This window comes from Ips typographus, unplaced genomic scaffold, assembly GCF_016097725.1.
Source record: "Ips typographus isolate SLU unplaced genomic scaffold, UJ_Ityp_2.0 IpsContig73, whole genome shotgun sequence".
NCBI lineage: Eukaryota > Metazoa > Arthropoda > Insecta > Coleoptera > Curculionidae > Ips > Ips typographus.
In genome coordinates, this window is record NW_028098578.1 from 260880 (window position 1) to 275596 (window position 14717).

The 14717-nt window shown below is 39.0% G+C and overlaps 2 long non-coding RNA genes across 2 annotated transcripts in view; one reads left to right on the forward strand and one right to left on the reverse strand.

Annotated features, from left to right (window-relative positions):
• LOC145739872 (uncharacterized) overlaps positions 1-14717 on the reverse strand; it is a 175970-nt gene that overhangs the window by 66353 nt on the left and 94900 nt on the right. The window lies entirely within an intron of this gene.
• Positions 5875-7684, forward strand: LOC145739867 (uncharacterized). Its single transcript, XR_014181258.1, has 2 exons — positions 5875-7533; positions 7591-7684. It is a non-coding gene; the product is annotated as an uncharacterized LOC145739867 (long non-coding RNA).

Below are 14717 nucleotides of genomic sequence, written 5' to 3' on the forward strand. Positions count from 1 at the left end.
AGGACTTCAATATGGCAATTTTCTGTGATAGGGGATGCGTAGACTTGAAATTAATAACTCTTCCAGAGTGAGTTGGTTTCTGGTACCAGTCAGTAAGAAGGGTATTGTCATTATTTCTAATGACTAATACATCCAAAAATGGAATACATTGGTGCTCCTCCACTTCACAAGTAAATTGTAAGTGTGGCTCAAAAGAATTAAAAATATTCAAGACCATATCACAAGTGTTGGAAGGCACGCAAGTTATGATGTCATCTACGTAAATATAGAGGAAAGGAACCACAAAAGATAACTTGGGCAATGTGTGGGACAACAGCTCATGCATACACATATTAGCGAGGAAGGGAGACAGTGGATTACCCATGGCACATCCAAAAACTTGGGAATAAAACACATTGTTGTATGAGAAATAATTAAAGTCAAAAATAAGAGAAATGATGTGAAAGAATTGGTCTTTGGGGATGTTAGTGTGAGGTACTATTAAGTGCCAATGTTTTTGTAATGTATTTAAAGCCAATTCCTTTGAGATATTGGTGAACAGTGACTTCACATCTAATGATATGAGAACGTATCCATCGGGGACAGCGTTGATTTGTTTTATTTCCTCTACCAGTGCAAATGAGTTAGTGATTGAATACTTGAACAAGTGGTCAATATTTGAAAGGATGTTGTTTAAATATTTGGACAATTTATATAATGGTGACTGTACGCACGACACTACCGGCCTAAGGGGAGTGTCGTTTTTATGAATCTTAGGTAAACCGTAAATTCTAGGTGGTAATGAATTTGAAGAGTGTCACCGGAGGAGAAGGAAAATATTAATCTTCACCAACTTAACACTCCACTTAATTGAATCACTTCCAATTCAATGTAGAATTAAAAATAACAGATTTGTAGGAACTATGTAGTGAATGATTGAGATCGAAAAACGTGAGCCAGAACCGTCCATCTTGTGTTGAAATCTTCATGAGTAAAAGTGTCTCGTCATCGCCCTGAAGTCAGGTTTTTGCGTCCTGTTCTTCTTTTTGCTTCTTGCCGGCTGACACTGCTGACAGTGTCGCCACAGTACCCCCCGTCCAGCGACAAAGTCGCGAAACGAACTGTTTTCCTTGTCTTAGCTGGCAACGTTGCGGGAGATTTTTGAACTTCTTCAAGGCGCGCATACGAATGTTCCGACTGGATCTGGAAATCATCTGGCAGATAGGCGGGCTTTAGGCGGTCTATTGTGGTGTTGTCACTACGATTGCCAAGGTCAATCTTGAAGAACTTGTCACTTGAGATAACACGATGGTGTCCAGAGTAAGGCGCTGTCAAAGGTGGTTTTACTGCATTATTTCGCACAAGAACATGGGAACAGCTTTGAAGGTCCTTGGAGATAAACGTTTTAATCTTGCTATGATCAGATGCTGGTCTAGGTTGAAGTTCTAACATTGTTGCTCTGAGTTTGCTGACCAACTCATTTTCGTTGGCTGGTTCAGTGGATGAATTTAGAAACTCTCCTGGTAGTTTAAGAGTGGTTCCATAAACGAAGCGACGACAGTCAGTAAGCAGCTGGTTTAATTCTGCATCGTCAGTCTGATCTGCAGCTTCTTCTTCTTCATGTACCATCTCCGCGACGGAGGTTGGTAATCATCACAGCTATTCGGACTTTTGAAGCGGCCGCTCTAAAAAGATCGATCGATGTGCAGCCGTACCACTCTCTCAGATTGCGCAGCCACGACTTTTTCCTTCTTCCTATGCTTCTTTTCCCAAGGATTTTTCCCTGCATTATCAGTTGAAGTCTGGCGTATTTTGTCCCACGTGTGATATGTCCAAGATATTGTAGCTTTCTGGTTTTAATAGTTTCTATGATTTCCATTTCTTTGTTTATCTGCAGCTATTGCTTGGTAATTAATCTGAATATCTTCAATACTCGAGATTTCAGGTCTGGAAAGGTAGTCTGCTACTATGTTGTCTGAACCTTGAACATGGCGAATGTCAGTGGTAAATTGTGCAATGAAATCTAAATATCGAAACTGTCTAGGAGTGCACTTGTCACTTTTTTGATAGAAAGCAAAAGTGATTGGTTTGTGGTCGGTAAAAACAGTAAATCTGCGGCCTTCTAACATGAATCGAAAGTGTTTGATAGCAGCATAAATGACAAACAGTTCTCTGTCATAAGCACTATACTTAGCTTGAGCAGTATTTAACTTCTGAGAGAAAAAAGCCAATGGTTGAAGTTGATTGTTGTTCTTTTGTTGTAAGGAGGCTCCTACAGCAAAATCCGACGCATCTGTAGACAGAATGAGTTGAGCAGAAGGTAAGGGATGTGACAAAAAGGTGGCTTCAGCGAGGATGTCCTTACACTTCTCAAATACCTTCACTGCAACATCAGTCCAAGTTATTGGTTGCTGTTTTTTCTGCTTACCTTTAAGTAAGTCGTGTAATGGTGCTTGAAGCTCAGCTGCCTTGGGAATGAATGAACGGTAGAAATTTAACATCCCAAGAAACCGTCGAAGTTGCTGAGTGTTGTTGGGCTTGGTAAAATTCCGTATAGCAGAAAACTTCTCGTCTGTTGGTTTGATGCCCTCTACCGAAACTTCATGACCTAAGAAAAGAACTTTATTTTGGCCAAAAACACATTTTGACGAATTTATTAAAATTCCATATTGGCATAAACGTTCGAATACCGTACGTAAATGTTCTAAATGTTGATCGGCTGACTCAGAGGCAACAAGGATGTCGTCAATGTAGACAAAATAGAAATCCAAGTCGCGGAAAATTTCATCCATAAACCTCTGAAATGTTTGAGCAGCGTTTCTGAGCCCGAAGGACATGTACACAAATTCGTACAGACCAAACGGTGTTGTCACTGCAGTCTTTTGTATATCATCAGCAGCAATCGGTATTTGATTGTAAGCGCGAACCAAATCCAGGGTGGAAAATAGTTTCTTGTTGGCCAATCCATGAGTAAAGTCCTTGATGTTGGGGATCGGATAAGAATCGTGAACGGTACGAACATTAAGAGCTCGATAGTCTCCACACGGTCTCCAAGAAGTGTCCTTTTTGGGAACAAGATGCAAAGGTGAGGACCAGCTACTTTTTGATGGGCGGATGATTCCTTGTTCCAGCATGGATTGAAACTCCTCTTTGGCGATGACAAGTCTGTCAGGTGCCAAACGTCTAGGGCGAGCTGATACAGGTGGGCCAGGGGTAGTTATAATGGTATGAACAGTGTTGTGTTTGACTTTGGAGTGTTGGTTGCGTGGCTGGGTAAGTGATGGAAAATTTTTGAGAAGTTTGTGGTACTCTGTAAGGACAATCATAGTTTGAATAAAAGGACCGTAAGAATTGGCATTATTTCCAATGGTTGATAGGCCAGTTGTCCTGTCAAAGATTGCGAGCTTTCTGCTATCTACAATAATGTAATAAAAAGATAAAAAGTCGATTCCCAAAATTGGATGTGAAACATCGGCCACAAGAAATGTCCAACGAAAACTTCTGCGAAGTCCAAAGTCCAAGGTGAAAGTACGCTGTCCGTAGGTCGAAATTTCTGAGTTGTTGGCTGCCAAAAGCTGGTAATTGGAGCGAGGACGCCTTTCTTTAAGCAAAGTGTATGGAAAAATGGAAACCTCGGCGCCGGTGTCCACTAAAAAACGAATTTTTGAGGAATTGTCAGTCACAAATAAACGGCGCGGGTTTGAGGAGGGTAGAAAACTCGCCGCTACTGGTTCTCCCCCCTTGAGTTTTCCGAGAGAGTGAAAGAACATGGGCTATTACATTTTTTTGCTTTATCACCGTATCTGGAATGATAATAGCAAAGAGTACTTTGGTTCGAGGCCCTGTTGGTTGTCGTTCTCTCTGATGTCCTTGAACTGGAGCGTGGTCGTCTATGACAACAACTGTTGGTCTCCAATCTGTCCAGACGCTTAACAATTTCAGCCAATTGTTTGTGTATATCAGAATCTACACTAGAAACTGTACAAGCTAAAGATAGTGTACATACCTCATGAACTTTGTCAGCTAATTTGGCTAAGTTGTCTAGTGACATACCTTCCTGAGTGGTAAGAATTGTCTGAATCTGCTGAGGAAGTCTTCCAGTCCATAATGTTCTGAGAAAGTCCTCTGGAAGGGAAGTTGGTGCTAAACTCTGCAGCTTCCTGAGGTACTCGGATGGCTTTCGATCACCCATTTCTTCCTGTTGAAGAAGCTGGTGGATTTTTTGGTGTTGAGAAGCAGATAGTCTCTGTATGAGTTCCTGCTTAATAGTTCCATATTGATTGGTAGTAGGAGGTTGTGCTATTAAATCACGCACGAGTTAGACTTGGTTAAAGTCTAGGTTAGCCACAACAATATTATATTTGGTGTTGTCATTCACAATACCACTAATAGCAAACTGACTGTCTAACTGAGCAAACCATAGTGCCGGTTCGTTTGGCCAAAAAGGTGGTACTTTTAAGGATACTCTGTCTACCATGTGGGTAGGAGCTGGTGCTGCAACTGAAGGTGATGGAGATGATGAAGTACCTTGTTGTTCCGTAGCCATTGTGATGCGGGACTTGTGAGTATTCGAATGGTTCAGCGTTCCAGAACGTCCAAAAAGTAAGTCTGACTCTGGCTTGTAGATTCTTTTGTGTCGGGGTCACCAATGAAGAGTGTCACCGGAGGAGAAGGAAAATAATAATCTTCACCAACTTAACACTCCACTTTATTGAATCACTTCCAATTCAATGTAGAATTAAAAATAACAGATTTGTAGGAACTATGTAGTGAATGATTGAGATCGAAAAACGTGAGCCAGAACCGTCCATCTTGTGTTGAAATCTTCATGAGTAAAAGTGTCTCGTCATCGCCCTGAAGTCAGGTTTTTGCGTCCTGTTCTTCTTTTTGCTTCTTGCCGGCTGACACTGCTGACAGTGTCGCCACAAATTTTTTGTTATTAGATAATCGTGGGTTTTTTTGTCTAAACAGTTGTCATTATACATTTTTTTAATTAGAGAATTAATTTTATTTTCGTAAGACGTAGTGGGGTTCTTCGTAAGTAATTTATAAGTCTCAGGGTCATTTAATAATTCTGCCATTTTGTTCACATACAAATCCCTGTACATCAAAACTGTGACATTGCCCTTGTCGGCCCTTGTGACTATGAGATTATCATTTTCTTTCAAGAACTTTTTGGACAGGTGGAAAGCCCTAGTATAACAATCACTGTGTTGCGCAGATTTGAGTTTATAAGCATGGTTACTAATGGCATTTGTACAACGAGTCCGGTGGCGACCGACAGAACAAAAAACTTAACAAATATCGAACCTCCTTCTGAGGTCTCTAGACTTTTAGCATTAGGTCCTAAATTTGCACTAAACCACACTAAGGCTGATTTTCCAATAGTTTACATTATTAAGGACATAGAATTTGTTATTGATCTGACCCCTGATATTGACAACAAAAATAACTTAAGGGCTCGTTGTACAAATGCCATTATTAACCATGCTTATAAACTCAAATCTGCGCAACACAGTGATTGTTATACTAGGGCTTTCCACCTGTCCAAAAAGTTCTTGAAAGAAAATGATAATCTCATAGTCACAAGGGCCGACAAGGGCAATGTCACAGTTTTGATGTACAGGGATTTGTATGTGAACAAAATGGCAGAATTATTAAATGACCCTGAGGCTTATAAATTACTTACGAAGAACCCCACTACGTCTTACGAAAATAAAATTAATCCTCTAATTTAAAAAAATGTATAATGACAACTGTTTAGACAAAAAAACCCACGATTATCTAATAACAAAAAATTCATTACCACCTAGAATTCATAAAAACGACACTCCCCTTAGACCGGTAGTGTCGTGCGTACAGTCACCATTATATACAACATCCTTTCAAATATTAACCACTTGTTCAAGTATTCAATCACTAACTCATTTGCACTGGTAGAGGAAATAAAACAAATCAACGCTGTCCCCGATGGATACGTTCTCATATCATTAGATGTGAAGTCACTGTTCACCAATATCTCAAAGGAATTGGCTTTAAATACATTACAAAAACATTGGCACTTAATAGTACCTCACACTAACATCCCCAAAGACCAATTCTTTCACATCATTTCTCTTATTTTTGACTTTAATTATTTCTCATACAACAATGTGTTTTATTCCCAAGTTTTTGGATGTGCCATGGGTAATCCACTGTCTCCCTTCCTCGCTAATATGTGTATGCATGAGCTGTTGTCCCACACATTGCCCAAGTTATCTTTTGTGGTTCCTTTCCTCTATATTTACGTAGATGACATCATAACTTGCGTGCCTTCCAACACTTGTGATATGGTCTTGAATATTTTTAATTCTTTTGAGCCACACTTACAATTTACTTGTGAAGTGGAGGAGCACCAATGTATTCCATTTTTGGATGTATTAGTCATTAGAAATAATGACAATACCCTTCTTACTGACTGGTACCAGAAACCAACTCACTCTGGAAGAGTTATTAATTTCAAGTCTACGCATCCCCTATCACAGAAAATTGCCATATTGAAGTCCTTGAAGAATAGAGTCACAAAGTTGAGCCACGAGAAGTTCTGGAAGACTAACTTTGATAAAATCAGACATATTGCTAATCTTAATGAATATCCCTCCATCGTAGTTAACAAAATCTTAAGTCAATCGGACTCTCGTGCCCAACGTAACAATCAACATCAGACAACACCAAATTCAGAACCTGATCTACATTATTATAAAATACCTTTAATCTCAGGTTTAAGCAACCAACTAACGAGAATCTTGAATAATGACCAGATAAGATTAGTCACTTATCCCAAAAAAACAGTAGGGGATCTGTTCTCAAAGATAAAGGATAAAATTCCGCTGTTGGAGAGATCTGGCGTAGTTTACCTAATTCCTTGTAAAGATTGTAACAATAACTACATTGGGCAAACAAAAAATAAATTAAACCTAAGACTAAAACAACATCAATATGATTGTACTAGGTTGACGCACAATGGAGGAGAAGGTACAACGGCTCTTGCGTGTCATTACCAAAACAACGGCCACACATTTGATTTTTCGCAGCCGAGGATACTGGATAGTGCAGTGAATTACAAAAAACGGGTGATTTCCGAAATGCTGTGGATAAACAAGTGGAGGGACAAAGCCGTAAATTTTAGAACTGATACCCAAAATTTAAACGTCATTTATTCGAACTTAATTGACATTTTTATGAACAGACCGATCTAACTCTTTGTGGAAATAAACATTAATAATTCTCGCTTACACTCATTCATACACCTGAATATGCTAAATGTTTATATTTAACGGACACAAAAAAAAAACAACTTTTTGTGGGTCAATGGTCAGTGGGCCATCATCCTATGCGTTCTGTTGCAGTCTAGCTGTGGGCCCGACCGCACGTTTCTTGACAATTCCCCAATTGTGTTTGTAATTAGTTTGTTATGTGTTGTTTTAACCTTTTTATTACATGTTTATGTATTGGTGCACGTACACGTTTGTAACATCTCATATGAATTATGTGCATATTTTAAGACAGTTCGAGGTAAGCGTTTGGTCCGTACATGTTTCACCATCTTATATAACATTTTATACCTTTTAGCCCTGATGAAGATATATGTTTAATATATCGAAACGTTGGCCAAGAACTGGTAGAACTTATTTGTCCCTAACTCCGCCAAATAATCATTAAATATTCACATATTTGGGACGCCACTACTACGATCTAGGAAATATAGTAGTCAATCAAAATCGCTGCCCTAACCCCTCGCCTAACCTCTACTAAACTGAAATTAAAAATTGCTTACTTTAGTTATTTCTTTTTGCTGGTGAGATGTTAGCCTTTTCAACTGTTGAAAATAACATTAATCCTTGCATTAACCTAGTCATCCCAACACAGGACCACTAGACTAGGTTAATGTTATTTTTATGTTAGTTGAAAATAATGGGAAATTCTATTTTTGCAACAATGGAGTAAATTTTTAATCAGGAAATGTACTATTGAATATACCAGGTGTCCAAGAGCACCCTGAACATAGGAGATTAACATGGAAAAACGGTTTTAATTTTTTTGCACCTGTAGGGTTGATTTAATGAAAAAACGATTTAGATATACCTTTATTAAATGTCACTAATGCTATTTGTATTATTACTTCTACATAATCAACAACACAAACAACATAAACTTAAAAAAAAATTTCCATAAAGAGGATATTATTAAAAATTAGGATTATATAACTGACAATAACTACAGCATTACAAGAAGCAAAAAACACCATAACCTGAAAAATAGTGATTGGTGCAATGAATGAATCTGGAATTTTAGTCTAGGTACCATGGCAAACTGGATTGTTAAATATTCTCTTGAATATTCTTATTCATACATCAAAAACTTTGAATACAAAAAAATTTTTGAATTATCACAACAACTTTAACAGACTTTATAAACGGTTCTACTTGAAATAGAAGAAATGGCATTGATGCCAAAATTGTATTTCTTTTTAAAAAAGTGAATTCAAACGCCATAAAAAATAAATCACATTTAAAAAATGGCTACAGCATGGTTGTAAGGGTGAAACATAATTTCAATAGTTAAAACACAAATGTTAAACACAAATGCAGTCTTAAAAACATTTTAACTATTTTGACTAAACTTCCAATTCATTAGCATTACACTTATGTGAGTGTAATATAAAAAGAACAAAAATATAGATACTTTTCTAGACTATGAGAACAGAGCATCCCAAACTTTGAGAGCCTTGATACCAAACAGTTACTATATTTGCAATTTCTCCACCTTCTCCTTCTAAATATATGGTCAGAGTAGTCAGAGAAAAATTTTTCAAAATACTGATACAGTAGGTAATAGGTATGGAAAATCAGTGTTTGCGAAGATATTATCAATGCAGCTGGCACAACAACTAAATACTTATTCAAGTACTTCAAACAAATTGTGCTATTTTAAAATGTAATGTGTTGTCCACACATGCAACACTTTCAACAAAACAGTAATGATATAACTTATTTGACAAGAAATGTCACTGTCCTTGTATCCTCAAATATTCTTATGTTTTTAAGTCAGTAAGTCCATCTTTTGAATTAATGTATTTTCCATTTGTGACAATATTGTAAGAAAAACGACTTTCATCTTATTGTATAATATTTATACATATTACTTTTGATAGCATATTTTAGCATTTAAATTAAACAAAAATATATTTTATTATTAATTTTATTAATACTTGTTTTTTGTGATTTTTAACATTACTTAGTATATCAAAATTTTGGAATACTCTGTATATGAGAAATTGCTGTTAGTTTGTTAGCTGATTTATACTTTTTTTGTGCATACAGGGTGCCCATTTTTTGACCCTCACCATGGGTGGTCCGTCCACTTTGTGTGTTCGTCCAAGTTGTTGTTTTTAGCTGTATCATTCAATCCAATCATAGTTTCATAATGTTGTGAACAAAACTAATTAACAATCCTTTTTATCGCAATATTTATCAGTAATATTTTGTCAATTTACCGTTTTTCGACCGTCTCACTTTGTTTGCTCGATCGTGCCTCGGATCGACAATAAAAAATACCTTTAAGGAATGTCACCTTTCCGAAGGTTCTGACCGGATCTATCGTGGTCGGTTCGCGTCTTCGATCACACCATTATTCCCTTGGTTTACCGCATATTCGTTATAACGCACCATCGCCGTGAGTGACTGATATTAATCCACATCACCACGTAATCATCAGCATCAGGGAGGCCTCCACGAATTGGACCAGATTTAACCAAAGGTAAGAGTTTTCTTAAAGGTCGCGCGATACGATACGTCCACTAATCTCTCTCACGAGCCGAGAAAAACAAAGTTAACTAACTAATAAGCCAAAGCACAACATTTTTTGATCCGTCGAGCCGGATTTAGGGCTTAAATTATATTAAATTAACATCAATTCTTTAAAAAATATGCTCATTATTTAGTTCGACCTTGCCTTTTCCGATTTGGTTTTGGTTTAATTCTAAAAAGGCTTCAATTGTAGATGCATTTTGTAGTTTATCATATTTTCATTTCATTTCGCAAACACAAATAATTTCAATAAAATACATATTTTTGGTTTGCACTGACCTTTGATTCACGCACGATTTGGACGCACGCATTCTTAGCATTCCTTTTGTGCCGATACATAGAACGGTACACGTTTGGAGATTGATCTATTTTGTACCTTTTTTTTGTGTATCTATTGTTGTACCCTAATTTTAACATTTATTTGAGTGTGCATTGACGCCTGGTTTAAAATAGTAACAAATACTGGTGGTTTTATACCATTAACTGGATTGTAGTGAATTGTTAATTTGCCATATTCTTTGATTCCTATTTTGGATTAACGTTTTTTGCTTAGCTTTGTCACTTGGTATTTAATTGATTTCCTTGGCAATGGCTGACAAACTTAAAAAATATCAGGCTCTACGGCAAACAGAGTACTTAAAATTACGCGACGTGTATGATGGAGCTCAGCGAGCTTCTGAGGGTACGGAGGTTGACATTAACGTTTTTCGTTGCATGTACCACTCAGTAGAGAACATTCACAAAGCCTTTTATGACATGCATAACAACGTCATAACGTTGATTTCATCGGCAGATGAATCGGCTTTTAACATTGAAGACAAGGTTCGGAAGGAGTTCGATTTTATGTATTATAAAATCAAAGCAGTTCATTTCGGGTTGCCTTCAATGGTATCTGCAGCTGCCTCTACATCTGGCGCTTCACCCAGTAATATTACCTCCAATAATTTACCCAAAATTGGTCTGCCCACTTTTTCGGGTGATATTACCGTTTTTCAATCTTACATTGATTTATATGACGCGCTAATTCATAACAATTCTAACTTATCCGATTGCGAAAAGTTTACATATTTGTTATCAACTTTGCGGTGAACCGCTCTTACCATTGTGCAGCATCTTCCGGTTACGTCTTCCAATTACACCATCGCTTATGAAACATTATGTAAGCGTTTTAAGAATGTTCGATTAATTGCAACAACGTTATGGAAGAGGCTCGAGAGTGCGCCACGGGTTAAGAGTGATAATCCTGCGGAATTACGAAGTTTATTCGACACTTTTGCTGAGAATCTTGCCGCATTAACCAATTTGGGCCTTCCAACTCAACATTGGGAATTTATTTTGGTTCAAATGATTCTTAGTCGCTTCGATATTTCTATTGTCACTCGTTTTGAACTTTCATATGACAATTCCACCACTCTGCCATCTTACAAAGTACTTTGCGAGTTTTTGGCAAAAAATTGTACGGCTTTAGACAATGTGAACCTTCCGCGACTTCAAAGTTTACCCAATCGTAAACCACCGCAGCCCATCTCTCGAGCTGCACCCACGTCTCTTCACGTTGAAGCTAATCCTAATATTCGCAATTGTTCTTTTTGTAAGAAACCCGATCATGCAATCTATAAGTGCAGGCAGTTTTTGACTTTATCACCTTATGACAGGTATCAGTCGGTTAAGACCTCGAAAATGTGCATCAACTGTTTGAGTCGTCAGCATATTCTTTCGTCTTGTCAGTCTTCCACGTCTTGTCACCGTTGCAATCAGCGCCATCACACACTTTTACATTTTCCGACATCATCTGTACTGGGCCGGGAATCCACTGCACTTGATTTGCCATCTTCTCAGCCCCCTAGTTTGCAGGCCGGTCTTACCTCTGCAAGCTTTAGCGTGCTTCTCTCAACTGCTCGCATTCAAATCCGTGATCGTCGTGGATTATTCCAACCAGTGCGGTGCCTTCTGGATTCTGGAAGCATGATTTCATTCATTACGTTAAAATGTGCTCGTCGTTTAGGTTTGAATGCTGAATCTTCTCCAGTTCAATTGTCTGGATTAGGCCCTATGACAGCCTCTTGTAATCAGGGAGTCACTTTTACTTTTAGACCATTTGCACAACCAGAGCCTCAACTCACCATTGATGCACTGGTGTTAGATACAATTTGTAACGATCAACCGACATCTGTTTTACAAAAATCGGAATGGCCGCATTTGAGTAATCTGCGACTTGCTTATGAGCAATTTGGAACTCCCGGTTCGATCGATGTCTTGTTAGGAGCAGATGTCGTTGGTCAACTGTTGTTGGATGGTCAGGTGAAAGGTCAGGCCGGTCATCCGGTTGCTATTAACACAGTGCTTGGCTACATTTTAATGGGTCGCATTAGTAATCAGGCACCGCATCAAATAACTTCGCTCCATTGTAATTTTGATTCCTCGGCAACACTTGATAACCAAATCAGCCGGTTTTGGGAGGTCGAAGAGGTTCCAAGCGTGTCACACCTCTCTCCTGATGACCTTGCATGTAAAAAACATTTTCTTGATACCTACAAGCGAGAGACAACTGGCAGATTTGTAGTCGAACTTCCGTTCCTCGATGCGATGCCAACCTTTCCAGGAATTCGCAATCTTGCTCTACTCCGATTTTACAGTTTAGAACGCCGACTCAGTAAAAACCCGCCTATCTATCAACAATATCGTGACTTTATCAACGAATACCTGGATTTGGATCACATGGAGCTAGTTACCGAAGTTGGAACGAGTGATTGTTTTTATTTGCCACACCATTGTGTGATCAAGCCCGAGAGTTTAACTACTAAACTGCGTGTTGTTTTCAACGGAGCTGCACATGTACCCGGACAACCTTCTCTTAATGATTGTTTGCTTCGAGGACCAAAGCTGCAGCTTGACTTAATTTCGATTTTGCTCAACTTTCGCACTCATTTATTTGTTTTTTCCGCAGACATACAGAAAATGTATCGTCAAATTATTATCGCACCCAAGCATCAAGATTATCAACGCATCTTGTGGCGGTCTTCTCCACATGAACAAGTTCGTGAGTTTCGCATTAAACGTTTGGTTTACGGACTTAACTGTTCTCCGTTTTTAGCACTCCGCACCATTCTTCAATTAACTCAAGAAGAGGAATCAAGCTTTCCTCTTGCTGCTGACACTTTACGCACGTCAACTTACGTTGACGACCTAGTCACAGGCTGTTCATCCTTGGAAGCCGCGTTGCAGCTCCAAAAGGATTTAATCAGCCTTCTTCAACGAGGTGGATTCGAACTTAGAAAGTGGGCAAGCAACAATCCAGCTCTCCTCAATCGCCTTCCTTCTTCACATACCGCACTTGACCCCGCCGTTTGCTTTGGCTCACAATCGGTTTCCGAATCGTCGTTAAAGATTCTTGGTCTTCGATGGAACGCATCTTCCGATATTTTTTTCTTTTCCATCAACATACCCGCACTCAATCTTTGCACCAAACGCACCTTGCTCTCTCACCTCGCTCAAATTTTCGATCCTCTTGGAATTTTGACACCAGTTACATTTCTTCTTAAGCATTTGATTCAGCGCATATGGTCTTTAAAACTTTCGTGGGATGACGCCGTCCCGAATGACATTCTTCGTCTCTGGACACGATTTGTCGACGAGGTACCCTTGTTGAATTCACTTAATCTACCCCGTTTACTCTGTCCTGCTGGCTCTATTCGGTTTGAGCTTCATGCATTTGGTGATGCAAGCGAAAAGGGTTATTGCAGTGTTCTATATTTACGCTGTTTTTCTGAAGTCTCAAAACCTACTGTCCATTTTGTCTCCGCCAAATCGAAAGTCGCCCCATTAAAAACAATCTCACTGGCGCGTCTTGAATTATGCGCAGCAGCGTTAACAGCTAAACTTGTCTCCGTTGCATTTAGCGTCTTCCAGCGCACAATCTCCATTTCTCAAGTTTTCTGTTATTCTGACTCTAAAGTCACTCTTCACTGGATTCATTCGTCCCCGCACCGGTGGCACACGTTTGTGGCCAACCGTGTGTCTTACATTCATGATAGATTCTTCTTCTTGGTTTTATGTGCCTTCTGGTAATAATCCCGCTGATTTCGGGTCGCGAGGCCTGTTGCCGGACGAATTGTTACAATGCAGAGCTTGGTGGTTTCCATCTGTACTTTTTCTGGATGTCTTTCCCTCTCCATTTTCTCCACTTTCAGGTGAATGTTCGGAAACGCTCGATGAGCAAAAAAAAGTGACCCTACACAGCACTCTCTCTTCTAATTTTCTGGACTCGTTACTCGAAAGGAATTCTTCTTTATCCAGGTGTATACGCATCCTTGTTTATGTTAAACGGTTTGTTAATGCCGTTCGTAAGCTATCACCAGACAAGTCCAATGATTTTATCTCAACTCAAGAACACCATCATTGCATGCTCATTTTTGCCAAACGAGTTCAAGAAACCGCGTTTGTTTCCGACGTGACCAGGTACCACCGCGTTTACGTAAATTGAACCCTTTTATTGACAAGTCCGGTTTGTTACGCGTTGGAGGTCGTTTACGGTACGCACCTATTTCTTATAATCGAAAATTTCCCATTTTGCTGCCGTCTCATCATCACTTTACGAGGTTGCTAATTAAGTCATTGCATCTACGCTATCTTCACGCAGGAATTCAAACTGTACATTTTTTAGTGCTGCAACAGTTTTGGATACTGTCGGCTAAACGAATCATTCGACGAGTTCTATCACAGTGCGTTCGTTGTTGGAAAACGCAACCCATTGCGACTTTACCCACTATGAGTCCTTTACCTTCGTCGCGCGTTTCCCAAGTGAAACCATTTCTTTATGTGGGAATCGATTTTGCCGGTCCATTTCACATTACGATGTCCAAAGGTCGTGGTACTCGTACCACCAAAGCT